This window comes from Mustela nivalis (genome assembly GCF_964662115.1).
Source record: "Mustela nivalis genome assembly, chromosome: 10".
Lineage (NCBI taxonomy): Eukaryota > Metazoa > Chordata > Mammalia > Carnivora > Mustelidae > Mustela > Mustela nivalis.
Window position 1 is genome coordinate 88,787,944 of NC_139029.1, and position 17,466 is coordinate 88,805,409.

The following is a 17,466-nucleotide window of genomic DNA, read 5'->3' on the forward strand; positions in this document are numbered from 1 at the left end:
AAAAAAGGCAGCCGCTTAATCTTAACCGACTGAGCCACCCAGGCACCCCCATACACTTTTCTTCTAATGGAGATATCTTTTGTTAGTTAATAAGCACTTGGCAAAAGAACTTTGCAGTCATTATTGATGCTCTCCATAGTTTGGGTTGTTATAAAGTCTCTGAAAGGCTTTCACAGAAATAATGCTTGAACAGATTCCTCTGGACTCCATAGAATCAGAGACATTGGGCTACTGACAAATTGATACCAGAAAAGAACTTTGAGATCTCTGGAGAAAAGGTAGTCTGCAATTTCACAGTATAAATAATGGGAGCTTTACTGTAAAAATAGAAGATTATTCATATAGTTGTAGTCTAAAATGAGGAAGGCAGTTCTCAAATGTTGCTTCTGATGGCTTTTCTTTCCTTCTTTTCTTGAATGCAAGTCCACAATTATCATAGGAAATCATGGGTAAAGTTCTCATTTCCATTTTAGGATCATGTTAAGGAAAAAAAAATGACCTTAATACTAGGTTCTAATATAAATAATTTCAGGAAGCTCTAAATTCATGGCTATAATGAAGTAGTTACTAATCTACAAAAAAAGACGCTATGTTCAGGAGATAAGCAAATCGTATTCCTTGTTAATATTCTGGACAGCTTAAAATGTTTCTCTCTCTGTGCTTTAACTTGACCATGTGCTTCTACCTTCACCTGCTCATAAGCAGCTCTTCTCCCTTGAGGAAAAATAGAAGTGGAACAACATTGAGGTGACATTTGTCAAGGTCAACAAAATAAACCCAGTAGTAAATCTATTTTAAAATTGTTCTCTTTTGAATTGCATCCTGGGTGAGCATAAGAACAAGTATAATTATTTCCATATCTCTAGCAGTATCTGTGACCTCTATACCGTTTATCATAAAAACAACCAGCAGCAAAATCTATAGAAATATCTTAAGTATCTAAAAAATCGATTAAATTAACCAACTTTTTTTTTTTAAGATTTTATTTATTTATTTGACAGACAGAGATTACAAGTAGGCAGAGAGGCAGGCAGAGAGGAGGAAGCAGGCTCCTCGCGGAGCAGAGAGCCGGATGCCGGGCTCGACCCCAGGACACTGGGATCATGACCTGAGCTGAAGGCAGAGGCTTTAACCCACTGAGCCACCCAGGTGCCCCAAATTAACCAACTTTAAATATGCGTCATGTTTTGCCAGTCTGAAATTTGCCAAAACATTGTGAAGTTCTCAGCTTTGCGCAGTGGCAGTATCGTACCAATGAGGTTTATTCGAGGCACGATTATTGCTAATTGAAAACATTGTGAAGTTCTTCATATATGCAGGCTGACCTTTTTTCCTCCCAAACCCGTATCCTCATTTATTGGTATAGCAAAAATAGAACTAGCCATTTGAGAGAGGTTAATCTAGACATAGATTCTTTGACTCAGTCATTTATGTGTCACACTCTGTTTTCTTGAGTGGGTGGATCTTATAGAGTATTTTACAGCTTTTTAAATTGAAGTATAATTAATATACAATGTTATATTAGTTGCAGGTATACAGTATGATTCAACAGTTTTATATGTTTCTCAATACTCATCAAGATAAGTATGTTCTTAATCCCCCTTTATCTATTTCACCCATGCCCCCACTCACTCCCCTCTGGCAACCACAGTTTGTCCTCTGTATTTGAGTCTGGCTTTTGTTTGTTATTTTTCCTTTGTTCATCTGTTTCTTAAATTCCATATAGGTGTGAAATCATATGGTATCTGTCTTGGTCTGACATATCTCAATTAGCATTATACCCTCCAGGTTCGTCCATGTTGTTGCAAACGGCAATATTTATTCTTTTTTATGGCTGAGTAATATTCCATTATATATATATTATATATATAATATATATATAATATATATATAATAATATATAATATATATACACATATATACATATATATATAAAATTTATAGTCCATCATATATATATATATAAAACTTCTTTATTCATAGATCAGTGTATGACCTCGTTGCTTCCCTAGCTTGGCTATTGTAAATAATGGTGCAGTAAACGTAGGAGAGCATATATCTTTTTGAATTAGTGTCTTCACTGTTTTTTTTTTTTTTTTTTTGCTTGGGGGAGGTGGGTAAATACCCAGTGGTAGAATTACTGGATGGTACAATAATTCTATTTTTAATTTTTTTGAGGAACCTCCAAACAGCTTTTCACATTGGCTACACTAATTTGCTTTCCTACCAACAATGCATGAGGTTTCCTTTTTCTCTACATCCTCACTAACACTTGTTATTTCTTGTGTTTTTGATTTTAGCCATTCTGACAGGTATAAAGTGATACGTCATTTTGGTTTTAATTTGCATTTTCCTGATGATTAGTGATGTTGAGCATCTTTCTGTGTCTCTGATGGCCATCTGTATATCTTGTTTGGAAAAATGTCTATTCGGGTCCTCTGCCATTTTTAATTGGATTTTTTTTTTTTTTTTTTTTTTTTTTTTGGTGTTGAGTTGTGTAAGTTCTTTAGCTATTTTATATTAACCCCTTATTGGATATATTATTTGTAAATATATTCTCTGATTCAGTAGGTAGCCTTTTTGTTTTGTTGATGGTTTCCTTTGCTGTGCAAAAGTTTTTATTTTAGCATAATCCCAATCCTTCAATTTTTCTTTTGTTTCACTTGCCTGAGGAGACATACCTAGAAAAATGTTTCTGTGGACAATGTCAAAGAAACCACTACCTGTTTTCTTCTAGGATGTTATTGGTTTCAGGCCTCACATTTAGGTCTTCAGTGCATTATCAGTTTATTTTTGTGTATATAAGAAAGTATGTTTAGTTTCATTCTTTTGCATATAGCTGTCCAGTTTTCCCAGTCACATTTGACACTGTCTTTTTTCCATTGTATACTTTTGCTTCCTTTTTCTTAGATTAATTGGCTATATAAGTGTGGGTTTATTTCTAGATTATCTGTTCTGTTCCATAGATCTGTGTGTCTGTTTTTGTGCCATTATCTTAGTGTTGTGATTACTACAGATTCGTAGTGTATGTTGATATCTGGGATTGTGATATCTCTAGCTTTGTTCTTTCCCAGTATTGCTTTGGCTATCATGGTCTTTTGTGGTACCATATAAATTTTAGGATTATTTGTTCTAGTTCTATGAAAAATGTTGTTATGTTGATAGGGATTGCATTAAGTCTGTAGATTGCTTTAGGTAGCATGGGCATTTTAATAATATTTATTCTCCCACCCATGAGTATGGAATATATTGCCATTTGTTTGGGTCATCTACAGTTTATTTCATCAGTGTTTCATAGTTCTCAGAATACAGTTCTTTTTCACCTTTTTGGTTAAGTTTCTTCCTAGGATTTATTCTTTTTGGTGTAATTGCAAATGAGATTGTTTTCTTAATTTCTTTTTCTGCTTCTTCATTTAGAAATGAAACAGATTTCTCTGTATTAATTTTGATCCTGCAACTTTACTGACTTCATCTATCGGTTATAGCATTTTGGTGGAATCTTTTGGGTTTTCTACATAGATTATCATGTCATCTGCAAATAGTGGAAGTTTTATTTCTTTCTAAACAATTTGGATGTCTTTGACTTTTTTTTACTTATCTGATTGCTGTAGTTAGGACTTGCAATACTGTGGTGAATAAAAGTGGTCAGAGTGGAACTGTTACTGATTTTGGAGGAAAAACTCAGCCACAGATGTTGGTTGTGGGTTTTTCATATATGGTTTTTATCATGTTGAGGTATGTTTCCTCTAAACCTAGTTCATTGAGAGTTCTTATCATGAATGGATGTTACATTGTGTCAAATGTTTTTTCTGCATCTATTAAGGTGATCATATGGCTTTTATCCATATGATCATATGGTTTTTATCCTTCTTGTTAATGTGATGTAGCACATTGATTGATTTGGAAGTACTGAACCATACTGTATCCCTGGAATGAATCCCATTCAATTGTGGTGAATGCTTTTTTAAATGTATATTGTTGGATTTGGCTTGCAAATATTTTGTTTAGGATTATTGTACCTGTGTTCATCAGCGATATTGGTCTTTATTTTTCTTTTATTTCTGCGTCTTTATCTGGTTTTGATACCAAGGTAATGACTTCATAGAATAAATTTGGAAGCTTTCCTTCCTCTTCTATTTTTTGAATAGTTGGATAAAAATAAGTATTAGCTCTTAAAATGTTAGTACAATGCACCTATGAAGCCACCGGGTCTTTGTTATTTTTTTATTACCAGTTCAATTTCATTGCTAGTGCTCAATCTGTTCTATTTCTTTCTGTTTCAGTTTTGGAAGATTTTATGTTTCTAGGCATTTATCCATTTCTTCTAGATTTTCCGATTTGTTGACATACAATTTTTCATAATATTTTATTATCATTTGTATTTATGTGGTGTCAGTTGTTATTTTTCCTCCATTTCTGATTTTATTTATTTGAGTTCTCTCTCTCTCTCTCTTTCTCCCCCCCCCCCTTTATGAGTGTGGCTAAAGGTTTATCAATTTTTTTTATCTTTTCAAAGAACCAGATTCAGGTTTCATTATTTTAGTAGTTTCTATTTCATTTATTTCTGCTCTCATCTTTATTATTTTATTCTACTAGCTCATGGCTTTTTTTGTTCTTCTTTTTCTAGCTCCTTTAGGTGTAAGGTTAGATTGTTCATTTGATTTTTTTCTTGCTTCTTGAGAAAGGCCTGTAATGCCATAATCTTTCCTCTTAGAACAGCTTTTGCTGTGTCCCAAAGATTTTTGACCATTGTGTTTTCATTTTCATTTGTCTCCCTGAATTTTGGGGGGTGGGGGGTGGGGGGAGAAAGTTCTGTTTAATGAAGAAACAAAGTGTGTAGGTGCTCTGTGCCAGTGGTGATGAGATGCAAAGGGGGGGGGGGTGGAGAGGAGATGAAATAATACACAGCATTATTCTCAGTGAGCTCTAGCTCTTCATTTTCGCACTTGAACCAAGGAGAGACAGACAACCATCATTTTTCACTAAGGCTGTAGAAGAATAGAAACCCAACTCAGTTTATCAGCTCATACAGGGCAGACAGAGAAAGAGGCTATTTTAAACTGATATAAGAGGCCACTTGTGGTCTATTGGCAGCCCCCAACCCCGGAGCAGAATGAATGCTGAAGGTGGTCCACAGCTGTAGTGGTGGCTGGTCCCAGCTCCCTAAAGTCCCCCTTGTTTTCTTAATGATAAGCTTGTCAGTCAAATACAGTTGGCTGAAGTAGACCTGTCAATGAATTGTTCCAATGTCTCCTTTGACTTTATTCACTAGGGTTTGAATTTCTATAGGATCCTTTACATTCTTAACTTCTCTGAAGCCATGTCTTATTCTCCTGACAATATAAGTTCCATAATTGTAGGTGCTGAAATGCTTGCTCTCTCTCTGCATCACCTAGTATAGAACTAACAATTGTGTACAGTTGGAGGCTGCCATTTTGGGGAAAAAAAAATGGGTTCTCTTTGAGAAGGTCCAGAGTTTAACCTAATCCATAAAACTTAAGTCTCTGCAAAACCATGAAAAAATAAATAAAATGCAGCGGGGCTAAGTCTTGCCAGCAGGTGGAGCCTCAGCCTCTGTGAGCACTAGCCCTCCATGAATTGTTTTATTTCCCCTTTGATTTCTTGGTTGATCCATTCATTCTTTAGTAATATGTTATTTAGTCTTCATGTATATGTATACTTTCCAGATTTTCTGCAGAGCATCTTGAAACATGGTATGATTGTCCTTTTAATAATGTAATCCTATAAGGTGTTCATTTCTCTAAGGTCTTGCATGCCTGGAAGAAGGCAAGTTTATAACTGAGTGGGGATATAATGAATGGAGCAATACTGGTTTTGACAGGACTGGCCCTTGGCCAAGCTATGAGGTAGCAACACTTCCATTTGCTTTGTACTCTACACCTTGTCATTACAACTGTTCTTCATGAGTTTCACCCTCTTAGTGTCTTAACTGGGAATTGGGAATCTCTAAGGAGGGAGGGGTCTTAATAGGAATAGTTTATGATGTTACCCCTTCTAGAAATATCTATATTTTTATAGGCTCACACAAAGAAGTGAATGACTTTCTACTAATAAAATTTTAAATGGTGAGCTATCCATTTTAGGTCAAGGAGTACTTTCTACTCTCTCATCTTTCTGATACAATTCCTAAGCCACTTTGTAATAGTCTGCTGTATTAGAGTCCAACCAGGGAAGCAGAACTATTAGGAGATATATACTAAGAAAAGTATTACAAAGAGTTGGTTTATGTGATTATGGAGGATGGCTAGGCAAGTCAGAAATTATAAGGCAGGTTGTCAGAAAGGGTAGGCTTGAACTCTCAGGCATGTTCTGAAGTTGCTCTCCTCTGTAGACACACTTTCTTCTTCTTCAGGAAATCATGGACTGTGCTCTTAGAGTTTTCCTGTTGATTGGATTAGGCCCACCCTGACTATCTAGGATAATCTTCTTTACTTAAAAGCCAACTGATTATGGACTTTTTAATAACATCTATAAAATACCTTCATAGCAACACCTAAATTAGTGCTTGAATAACCGGTGACTGTAGCTTAGTGAGTTGACACTTGAAAAAGACCCTCACATCTGCTTTTTAAGAAAATTAAGAAAACTGTTTTCAAAGTGTTTAGCTATTTAGGTTTCTTACCTAAAAATATAATTTAGGACCTAAAGGAAGTGAAGTTAAAGGGGTATTAGAGCCTAAAGAAGATAAATAAATCATTTCTCTTTTTGGGGGGGAAGGGGACATGTCTGTGTCATCCTTCAAAATTCAAGTGAGTGACAAATTTCAGTACCCATGCAATATTTCATTTATCTTTATGATCATCTTGTGGATGATGATTTAATAGGATAATTTAGCAGTCTTAATGAATGACAAATCAACTAATTATAAGCAAAAATTATTGTTACTGATGATGCTGATAAAAAAGTAATTACTTAAATGGCAGATAGAGTATCATTAAGGTTAATAACCAGATACAAACTGAACATAATTATTGATGCTGATAATCAAAACCAGTTGGAAATGAATTAATTGGATTTACCATTTGGTATTATTTATGTTTTGTTTTAAAAACAGCAATTATAGGTCATGTTTAGAAAACACATCATAATTTATCAAGTGACCTTGCTGACCCCAAAATAAAATAATAGGCAACTGTTTTTCACATTATAAACTATATCTTGGCTCCCATTTCTTTTTTATTGGAACTTTTTAATAAGAGTAGGCAATTAATAATGGAGCCATTATTACTTGTTGCACCATACAAATATTGAGTGTCCTAACCCACATTTTAAAAAGGCAAAATTTCATTATGTTGAAGTGTGTAGCCCTTAGTATGTGAATAAAATCAGACTGACTGTCTGACTGTCAGTTCAAAACCAGATACATTTTTTAGCATGACATTTCTGTATTTTCAAATCAATACCACACTCTGTGCCCTTTTTAATATTTAAAAATATAAATGGCTGAGTTATTGATGTTTGAAAATGCTCAGCAAATACTTAATTTTTTTTTCTCATTACGTACACGTTTAACTACAATACTTCCTAATTTTCTCTATCCATTCTGTACCAACTCTGAGTTTTGGACTTAGATTCCTTCTATTGCCTAGCAAACGTCCCTTTTTCCTCCCCAGTGGCCTTTCACAATCTTAAAATCTTTGGCAGAAAGCACGGAAAGGAGGTTTAAGATTTGGGATTAAGGTTTTTCTTCCTTCACTCCTCAGGCTGCCTCAAAGACACTGGGTTGTTTTGGAGTCTCCTTAGCTTCCATTAGTCTACTGTTGTGTGCCCCAGCAGGGGTTCAGAGGCTCTCTGGCTGTTCTGCCAAGCTTCTGTGGGGCTGTGGGACTGCTGTAGTTCCCAGCATTTGTCACAACACACCTGCTGCATCGATCACATTAAACTCCATTTCCCCGCCCTTCATAGACATAGGTAATCACCCATCTTCTTAAGACCCACAGTACTTCCAGAGCCTCTGAAGTTACGATTAACTTTGTCAGAGTCAGTATGGCGCCCAAGGCAGACTGTACTCCTCACTGAACTCCTCACTGATTTTCTAGTCTCTCATTCGCATAGGGACACGGAAATACTTTCATCAACAGCCTGGATTTTTCTAGAGTGGGGAAGGGAAGGGAGATGGTGGATGAGGGATCCAGGAGTTTTTAGAACCAGATTTTAACTTACTCTCCAGCCTCTTGCTTTTCTTCCTTTACCAACCTGACAATCTAGTATATATACTATCTGTTTGTGTTAGCTGTTACATGCTCTTCAGGTAACCGCCTGACTATACAGCAAGTACTTCGCTTGTTACTTGTTTAATCCTTAAACGATTATGAGGTAGGTATTATTTTTTTTATTTTAGTCTTGAGAACACTGTCTCCAAGAAGTCAAATAGTTTTGTCCGTCATCACTAAGCTAGTATGGACTGAGGTGGGATTCATCCCTAATTTTAAACCTATTCTCTGCCAAGAGAGTTCTTGGTGACTTTGCAATAGTATATGAAAAGGTAACTTCTAATGAGTGCCTATTACGTATGAGGCACTATTATAAAAACTTATGTGTTAACAACTCCAATAATTAGGTAATGTGATTGCCCCATTTTTCAAACGAGGGTGGTGGAGCACAGAGAAGTTATGTCATTGCCAAAGCCACACAATTAGCAAAAATCTTGGCAGTTGATTTTAACTTCTTATGTTTAATTTGTATGCTATGTTATAATTCATGAAGTCAAAATTCCAGAATCCAAAAATTAAAAATTATCTTAACTGTACTGTCTCTGGAGAAGAAAAGTGACCAGTCATTTGGTTCAGCCATTTTTGGAATGTGGCAACCATTGGGAATGGAATTTTTGTGAAATGCATTTGATTAAGGGTTTGCCTTAAATTATAGACTGCTTTTTCTATATCCTCTCACTGAGGACTCTCATGAACATAAATTCATTAATAGATACTTGAAAAATACAGAAAGAAAAAAACACCCTAGCATTTTTAAAAGCAATAGGTACTTGATAGAATGTTTATGGTATGTGAAAATAATTTTTCTTGGAAATTCTAAAGTAGAGAGCTTGGTAGTATCCTTCTGCAATCTATATGAATCAACTTGACTTTTGAGAACAGCTGACTTTCTAGAGAAATCACCTCATTCAGAAGAGAAGACTTTTCTGTTTTCAGGTTGGTATGAGATTGGTATAGGAGAGCTCAGTAATATATTAACTGGTCCACAAGAACATCATAATGGCTCTGTAGTAAGAATTGAAATTACACTTCCCTTCTAAGCCATTATATGATATTTATCAAAGAATAAAAGTAGCAGTGCTTTAAAGATTTACTGAGATATATCCAGCCAGAATGCATTTTTTTTTTCAGCGCACCTTAAAAATCTCCTTATAATTCACTATTCTAGAAGTCTTTTCCATTTCCTATTGTTCCTTTACCTCTTTATGCTTTTTAAATTTTTTTTTTTTATTTCTAGAGTTGGATACATTAAAGACTTTAAATTCTTTAGAAATACCAATTTCAAAGCCTTAGTTGAAAGGGATTGGTATTTCTCTTTTTCAGTAATAGATAAATTAAATATCCCATACTTTTGTTTGTCTGTGTTTGTCTGTTGTTTAGGACAGGAAAGAAGTAAAGAATTGAGCCAATGTTTCTTTGACAATGAAATATGACCTGCAACATTTTGCTTTCCCTGCAAAATTATATGCCAAACCCAGCATCTTTCAATAATGTTCCAACACACCTGTTACTTTGGGAGTAAAGGTTTATAGCCCTCTGGATCTTAAGGAAGAGCATGCCTATATGGTAAAAGTAGTGTGAGATGTTTAAGAAGTTCTTATTTAAAGCAATAAAATAAAATGAGAAAATAATCATAGCTCTATATTTTTGCCCCCATTCTAAGACAGGCATCAAAAGACTCCATTGTCACATGGAGTGTTTATTCTTAGGCCTGGAAGAGAGATTTGAGTTTTAGAATTCATTTCTGTAGAATTTAAATCTCATTCTAATTCCTTCAGAGATTTCTGATCTTGATGAATCAATGCATTACATTAGTCAATACTACTATTGGGAGAAGAAAATTGAGTCCTGTTCAGGATTAATGTGTCATTAAAAAGTAGTATCTAACTGCAGGAAGATAGATTATGATTGTGTTTATTTGATCTTGAGGTTTCAATCTTCTAAACAAACAAATTTTAATCCAATCACTACAATATAGTAATATTTGAAGAGTATCTGCATGTGAATCATCTCTATCTACTTGATGATGGCATTTATTGAGAGTTTTATGCTACATTATCTGTTCTTTATAATGACCCTGTGATATACCTATAATTGTCCTCAATTTGTAAATGAATAAAAGGATCAGGGGTGCCTGAGTGGCTCAGTCATTAAACGTCTGCCTTTGGCTTAGGTCATGATCCCAGGGTCCTGCAGCAGGAAACCTTCTTCTCCCTCTCCCACTCCCCCTGCTTGTGTTCCCTCTCTTGCTGTCTCTCTATCAAATAAATAAATAAAATCTTTTTTTAAAAAAGGGGGGTGTCAAAGAGGTTCAGTAATTTGTTCAGGGACACACTGCTGATGTTTGAGTTGAATTTCCTGAATTTCCACTGTGGAATCCAGAGGTTGGTTGGATGTTTGCCCTTTAGTTTATTGTGCTAAAATACACATCTCTTCTTGCTTATTTTCTTAATTCTTTGTTCTCTCACTCCCTCCTTCTTCTCTGACCCTTCTTAGAAGAACTTTCCTTTTTCTGTAGAAACTATAGTAAGCTATAGTCTACTTTTATTGCTAAAGCTTTCCGTGACCAACCCCTACCCTCATGCTTAGGAGACTGATTTTTATAGCCTTCCAAAGGGCTCCCAAAACATCTTGTCTATGCCTGCGATAGCATTTACACCACTGTACTGTGATCTCCTGTTTGTTTGTGTAGTCACCAATTAGAGTAAGGACCTCACTCTTTGCTGGGGTGTTTTTAAGAAATGCCAATGTTTGAATCGTACTGAAGTTATTAAACTTGAAAGCTTGGGCTTTCACTGCCAATAGTTAATGGCTGACTGTGACTCAAAGTTGAATATATGATTCCAAATGCTGTTTTCTTAACCATTATACTCTATTGCTTTACAGATATTCTTGAAAATATAAATATTAAAAACCAACCATTTAAATGTACTTGTATATGCTGTTTTGTAACAAGATTCTTTTATTTTTTATTTTATATTTCATATTTCTAATAATTAAAGACTTGTATGGTGTAGGTGAAATGGAAGTAAATTTGAGCTTGTTTCACTTGAAGTCACTGTGTTTCACAGGCTTAGGAAATGATGGGATGCTTTCACGAAATAAAAAGCGCTTGAAAATGTATTAAATTAAAATGATATTTAAGGGGGCCCCTGGGTGGCTCAGTGGGTTAAAGCCTCTGCCTTCAGCTCAGGTCATGATCCCAGGGTCCTGGGATCGAGCCCCACATCAGGCTCTCTGCTCAGCGGGGAGCCTGCTTCCTCCCCTCTCTCTCCCTGCCTGCCTCTCTGCTTACTTGTGATCTCTGTCTGTCAAATAAAGAAATAAAATCTTAAAAAAAAATGATATTTAAGAAATAGAAATTCCAGTGTTTGGGTCCTATCTTTGGAGATGAAGTTCACAGATTGTTTAATTGTCCAAGTAATTTTAATGAAAACTCAGAGTCAAGAATGAAATACAAACCTATACATTTCTTCAAGTGCAAGGATAATTCAGCCATATTCATAGAATTTAGTACCATCCCTGATATATAATAGATAATAAATAGTGGGTGCTTGAATGAATGAATAAATGAATGAACTTCAAAATGTTGACCTGTATTTTTGCAATGTAAATATTTTATTTATTTACTTGATTAATGTATGTTTGATGAATGCATAAATGCTGAATACTGTTAAGTACACAAGAGCACTTACAATACGAGCTTCAGATTCAGCTAGTGCTTTCTGAATTTCACAACTAAGTTGTACTTGCCCAGCAGACCTCAATACAGTAGTTCTTCTAGGATGCTTCATAAAAACTCTAAGCTCAAAAAGAAGCAGTTTATTGGGATGAATGAAGTCCAACCACACTGCAAGCAGGATATGAGGTTTCTTTTCAAGTCTATCCTGGGGGTTTGAAGGACCTCTACCTACTGGTATGTTCTATCCTGCTCAGTCTGTGTTGGAAAGCAAGAGGCATTGTAAAATTCAACAACCTGTGAAGGGATCCTGGCCCTAGCACTCACCAGGCTACTGCTTTGGGCAACTTAATAGGAGAAACTGATTATTACCCTAGATTATTACTAGATTCTTAGAGCCATAAGAACATAAGTAGGGGGGCGCCTGGGTGGCTCAGTGGGTTAAGCCTCTGCCTTCAGCTCAGGTCATGATCCCAGGGTGCTGGGAGCAAGCCCCACATCCGGCTTTCTGCTCAGTGGGGAGCCTGCTTCCTCCTCTCTCTCTCTGCCTGCCTCTCTGCCTACTTGTGATCTCTCTGTCCAATTAAAAAAAAAAATCTTAAAAAAAAAAAAGAACATAAGTAGGGCTTTCAGAACTGTAAAATATCCTTTAGGTCTCACTTCAGTGGCAATCAATGCTCAGAGTCCCCTTTCCAAAGCACTGGAAAACATGCTGGTATAATTAATGTCACTGAGGTATTGTTTTTCCCTTTTCTTTCTGTGTTTTTTTTTCCCCTTAGAGAGTTAGGCAAGTTACAAGACAGATGTCTTCTATGAAAAACTATTACGTAAGTTGAAACAAAACGCCAGTCTCTAATTATAGTGAGGTATTGGGGGACAATGAGTAAATTTGCTTGAATGAGATCAATCATAGAAATTCTCTAGGGCACCATATTTCAACTTGGCATGCAAATTCCAAACTCATTTACAATATGCATGGTGAGAACCACAAGAAGTTCTAAGGCCAGTTTTGGAAAGATTCATAACTTTGTCAGTTGGTTATGTTCTGCATAGGATTATAAGTAATTTTAGTGTTGACAAGTACAGATTCTTGCTGGGGGCGGTTTGAAATTAAATTTAGCAATTCAGTACAAATCAATAGCTACTTATTGAGGACCCTCCATTTTCAAGGCCAGGCACTGAGAGGGAAAGGAAGTTGAGTAAGATGAGGTTCCTACCCTCAAAGAACTTTCTGTGGCATGGGAAAGCTGCAGCTTTTGATTATAAAGTCTTGTTGCAAAGAAAGTAATGGTCTATAGAGTAACATGATGGTAGGGGAGATTGATTTAGAGAAAGTCGAATGGTTGCCCATTTCCTATGGTTACCCTTTTTTCCCCATTCAGCTACACTTAACCAATCACTTTTTAAGGGAGATAATAGAGTCCCTCCTTATTTGTGGAGGTTATGTTCCAAGACACGAGTGGATACCTAAAACCACAGACAGTACTGAACCCAGTGTTTTTTCCTAAACATATATACCTATGGTAAAATTTAATTTATAAATTAGTCACAGTAAGAGATTAACAATAACTAATAATAAAATGGAACAGTTACAATAATATACCATAGTAAAAATTATATGAATGTGTTCTCTCTATCTCTCAAAATGTCTTATTATACTTACCCATCTTCTTGTGATGATGTGAGATGACAAAATGCCTATGTGATGAGCTGGAGTGAGAGGAATGATGTAGGCATTGTGACACAGTGTTAGGCAACTATGGACCTTCTGATGATGCATCAGAAGGAAGATGTCATCTGCCTCTAAACTGTGGTTGGCCAAGGATAACCAAAACCTCAGAAAGCAAAGCCACAGATAAGGGGGTCTACTGTATACATTATTTGTTTCTGAAATCAAAGTAATAATCACTAGGCGCTTTCACAGACATGAAAACTGTGCCTTCACTCTAGGGACGCCTGGTTGGCTCAGTCAGTTAAGCATCTACCTTTAGCTCAGGTTATGATCCCAGGATCATGGGATTGAGCCCTGAGTCAGGCTCCCTGCTCAATGGGGAGTCTGCTTCTCCTCTCTCTCTCCTGCCCCTCCTGCTTGTGTTCTCTTCCTCTCTCTCTGTCAAATAAATAAATAAAAATCTTTTTAAAAAAATCACTAGGTGTTTTCATAGACATGAAAAATTATACATTTACCCTAAATATCTGAAACCAAGATGCTTTGGAGAAAGAATTTCACTGAGTTAACTCTTATAAATAACTCAGCTCTGTTGATTCTTAGCTAAGGAATTTAAGAGTTGCTTAAATTTTAAATTTAAGAGTTTCTTAAATTTAAGAATTTAAGAGTTCATTTGTTAACAAAGTGCAAATCTTAACATCACCATTAGCTGCATTAGTTGACAGGAATGAACTGCATTACTCTTATAGTAAAGCTCAAGGATGGTGCTGGTGCTTATCTGAATGGGAGTATACTGAATTTTGCAGGTTAAATACAGTACAGTACTACATTAGGGAATTCATTAAAATGGATAAACAGAATATAACTGTTCATAATCTATATTTGCAAAGGTTTCTAATTTTCATATGCCACATCCAGGGTGCCTCAAATGCCTTTTGTTCTTGTTTCTTCCATTCAGTTCTCATTGCAATTTGCCTAGTTTGGTTCCTTTTTACCTCTCATTTGAACAAGCATACATACTCTATGGCAGAGTTTCTCCGCCTTGGAGCAATTGGTATGTGGACCTGGATAATTCCTTGTAGATGGTTGTCATATACACTGTGGGCTGTTGAGATGCATCCCTGGCCTCTAACCATCGGAATCCAGTCATACACACACCCCATTGTGACAAACAAAGTATCTCCAGGCATTGCCAAATGTCCCCCTGAGGAGCAAAATTGCCCCAGTGAAAAACTATTCATCTAAGGCAATTTTCTAAATATTCTTCCTCTATTCATGATAGCTGCCATTTTAATAGTTCTAATCCTTGCTTTCATTATGTTACAGTGACTTTTTGCCCTAGTATTCAGGCCTTTATTGCTCTTATCCCATCTTTTTAAAGTTTCATTTTCAGCAGAACACTACATGCACCTGTTAACAAGTAAGAGAGTTACAGAACCATGAAAAGCAATCTCCTGTTCCATTCCTCTCTTCTGTCATGTCTAAGGCAACTTTGAAAAGACTGTTTCTGATTTACTTATAGAAGTTTTTCTCCACAGTTCTAGGTATAGTTATACTTCTGTTTATTTGATTTATCAATTTTAGGCAATGTCTGTTGGCTCCTTGTTTTAAAGATGGGGTTATTGAGCTCAGGTATGTAATTTGCTTTTTCCCCTCTCTTTTTTCCATTTTTCATCATGTGATTGTTTGTAGTCATACATGGTAATCTTGAAAAAATAATAAATTATCGGTCAACCAACTTTCAAGGCCACAGGGTTGCACCCTCAAGCTGAGTAGGATAACGAGCCGGATGATATTTCTCAACCCACCCATTGAAAAAGTTGAGATCTTCACTGCTTTTACTTTTTCTTCCTCTTTTCTGTATCCCACCTTCTGTTAGCTATGGTTTTATTTACATTATCATTTACACTGTCGACATTTTCATTCTGTCTTGCAAATACAACAAAGTCTTCTATGCTATAGTCTTAGGTTGACTCTTTAAGTTAAAAAACCAATAAACTGAATTTACATTATTATGACTATGCATACATTTCTCACTGCTAGGTCAAGTACAGAGCTATAATTTTAATTTCTTCTCCATTGGGGCCAAAGGCATAATCCTTGAATCACTTGAAGGAGAGAGATCAGTATTAGTGTCACATAACTTCTTTCCTCAACTGTCCTCAGCTCTGAAAAATCATGGTATATTTTACATTGATTCATAAATAGCCCATATTTTTCTTGTGAGGTTTTTATTCAGTCTAATTAACATCCATCACCATACATAGTTACAATTTTTTCTTACGATAAATATGTTTTTTAATTTTTTAAGTTATTATTTTAATTCCAGTTAGTTAACATACACTACTATATTAGTTTCAGGTGTACAATATAGTGAATTCAACATTTCTGTATATCACCTAGTGCTCATCACAGCAGGTACACTCCTTATCCCCATCACCTATTTCACCCATCCCCCCGGCCACAAGCCTCCCACCCCCCGACCCCGGTAACCATCAGTTTGTTCTCTGTAATGAAGAGTCTGTTTATTTCTTGTGATTAAAGTTTAAGATCTACTTTTTTGGCAAATTCTGAATGTATAATACCGTATTATTAACTATAGTTACCATGCTGTGCATTAGCTCTTGTGAGCTTTTATTTGCTTTGTTTCCTGCATCATTTGTCTATTTTTCTTCATCATATCCTCACATTTACCATGCTGATGGATCACTTTTCCCACATGCCTGACTCCACACTTAGGGGTTCTTTTCATTATTTTCCTAAAGTGGACCCACAGTTTCCTGAATCTCACGTCTTTGTAATTTTTGCTTTATCTTCATTATGCTTGACTGTAAGTTCAGGCAACTAACAAATAAAAAGTGTATCGTGCAATTAAGTTCCCTTCTTCTACCCTCACTGTGACTGATAGATTGGACATAAAATTCTAAATTAAAAGCATTCTTGTTTATAATCTAAGGGTACAGTTAGACATAGGGCTCCTAAAAGGGATACATTTTTTTCTTGACGCATTTTTCCCCCTTATATTTGGTGGCACTAAGTTAGGCCATGGTAACACGAAATACTAAAATTTCAGTAGCTTGTCACATGTTCACTGTGGGTATCTCTATCTGGGCCTCATTTGTCTTCTAAGTATGGGATCTAGACTAAAACAGTAGTCTATACCAGAGAATGCTCAACTCTTGACAAGTGAAAGAACTATGATTGAACCAAATGTTGACACTTGAAGCTCCTGCTTATGTTATTTCCATTCCATTCAAATCCAGTCACATATCCAAGCCTGACACCAGTGGAGCAGGAGTCATTCCTTCCAGTAGTCTTTCTCCTTTAACATCCCACCCCCATCCCATAGGAAGGAGCCTCAGGGAAGGGCCCAGAGGGATGGGCCATATAGAGAAGGACAATGAATAAGTAGGAATAATAATATAATGTACGACATTTTAGAATTTTAGAACTTTCTCTTTATTCTTAGAGTTCTGAAATTTTTTGATTATGTATTGATATGGTTATTTTATTCATCTAGTATGCCGGGAACTTAGTGGATCCAAAGACTCATATCCTTCTTGTGGGAAAGTTTCCTCAATTATTTCTTTAACAAATTCTCCTTCCTGTTCTTCACTCATTCTTTCTAGAAGTTGAACCATCTGAATTGCTTATATATGGTATCTTTATATCTTTTTTATTTTTATACATTTATTCCATTATTTTGTCTTTTTGCTCTGTGACATTTTTCAAGGCATTTATTTCCCATCAATTTTTAAATTATTTGACAATAACTGTTGTTTCGATTTTTATTTTCCCAAAATATTTTTTTGTTTTACAAATATAAAATGTTCTTGACTCTCTGAGTAGATGAATCTGATCATTTTAATGTCCTTTTCTATTTC

General features: G+C 35.7%; 1 protein-coding gene and 1 long non-coding RNA gene across 8 annotated transcripts in view; one reads left to right on the top strand and one right to left on the bottom strand.

Moving 5' to 3' along the window:
* Positions 1 to 17,466, top strand: part of NTNG1 (netrin G1) — a 344,202-nt gene that overhangs the window by 28,585 nt on the left and 298,151 nt on the right. The window lies entirely within an intron of this gene.
* Positions 314 to 14,671, bottom strand: LOC309842993. Its single transcript, XR_014299900.1, has 3 exons — positions 14,603 to 14,671; positions 13,577 to 13,748; positions 314 to 714 (listed from the first exon to the last, which is right to left on the bottom strand). It is a non-coding gene; the product is annotated as an uncharacterized lncRNA (long non-coding RNA).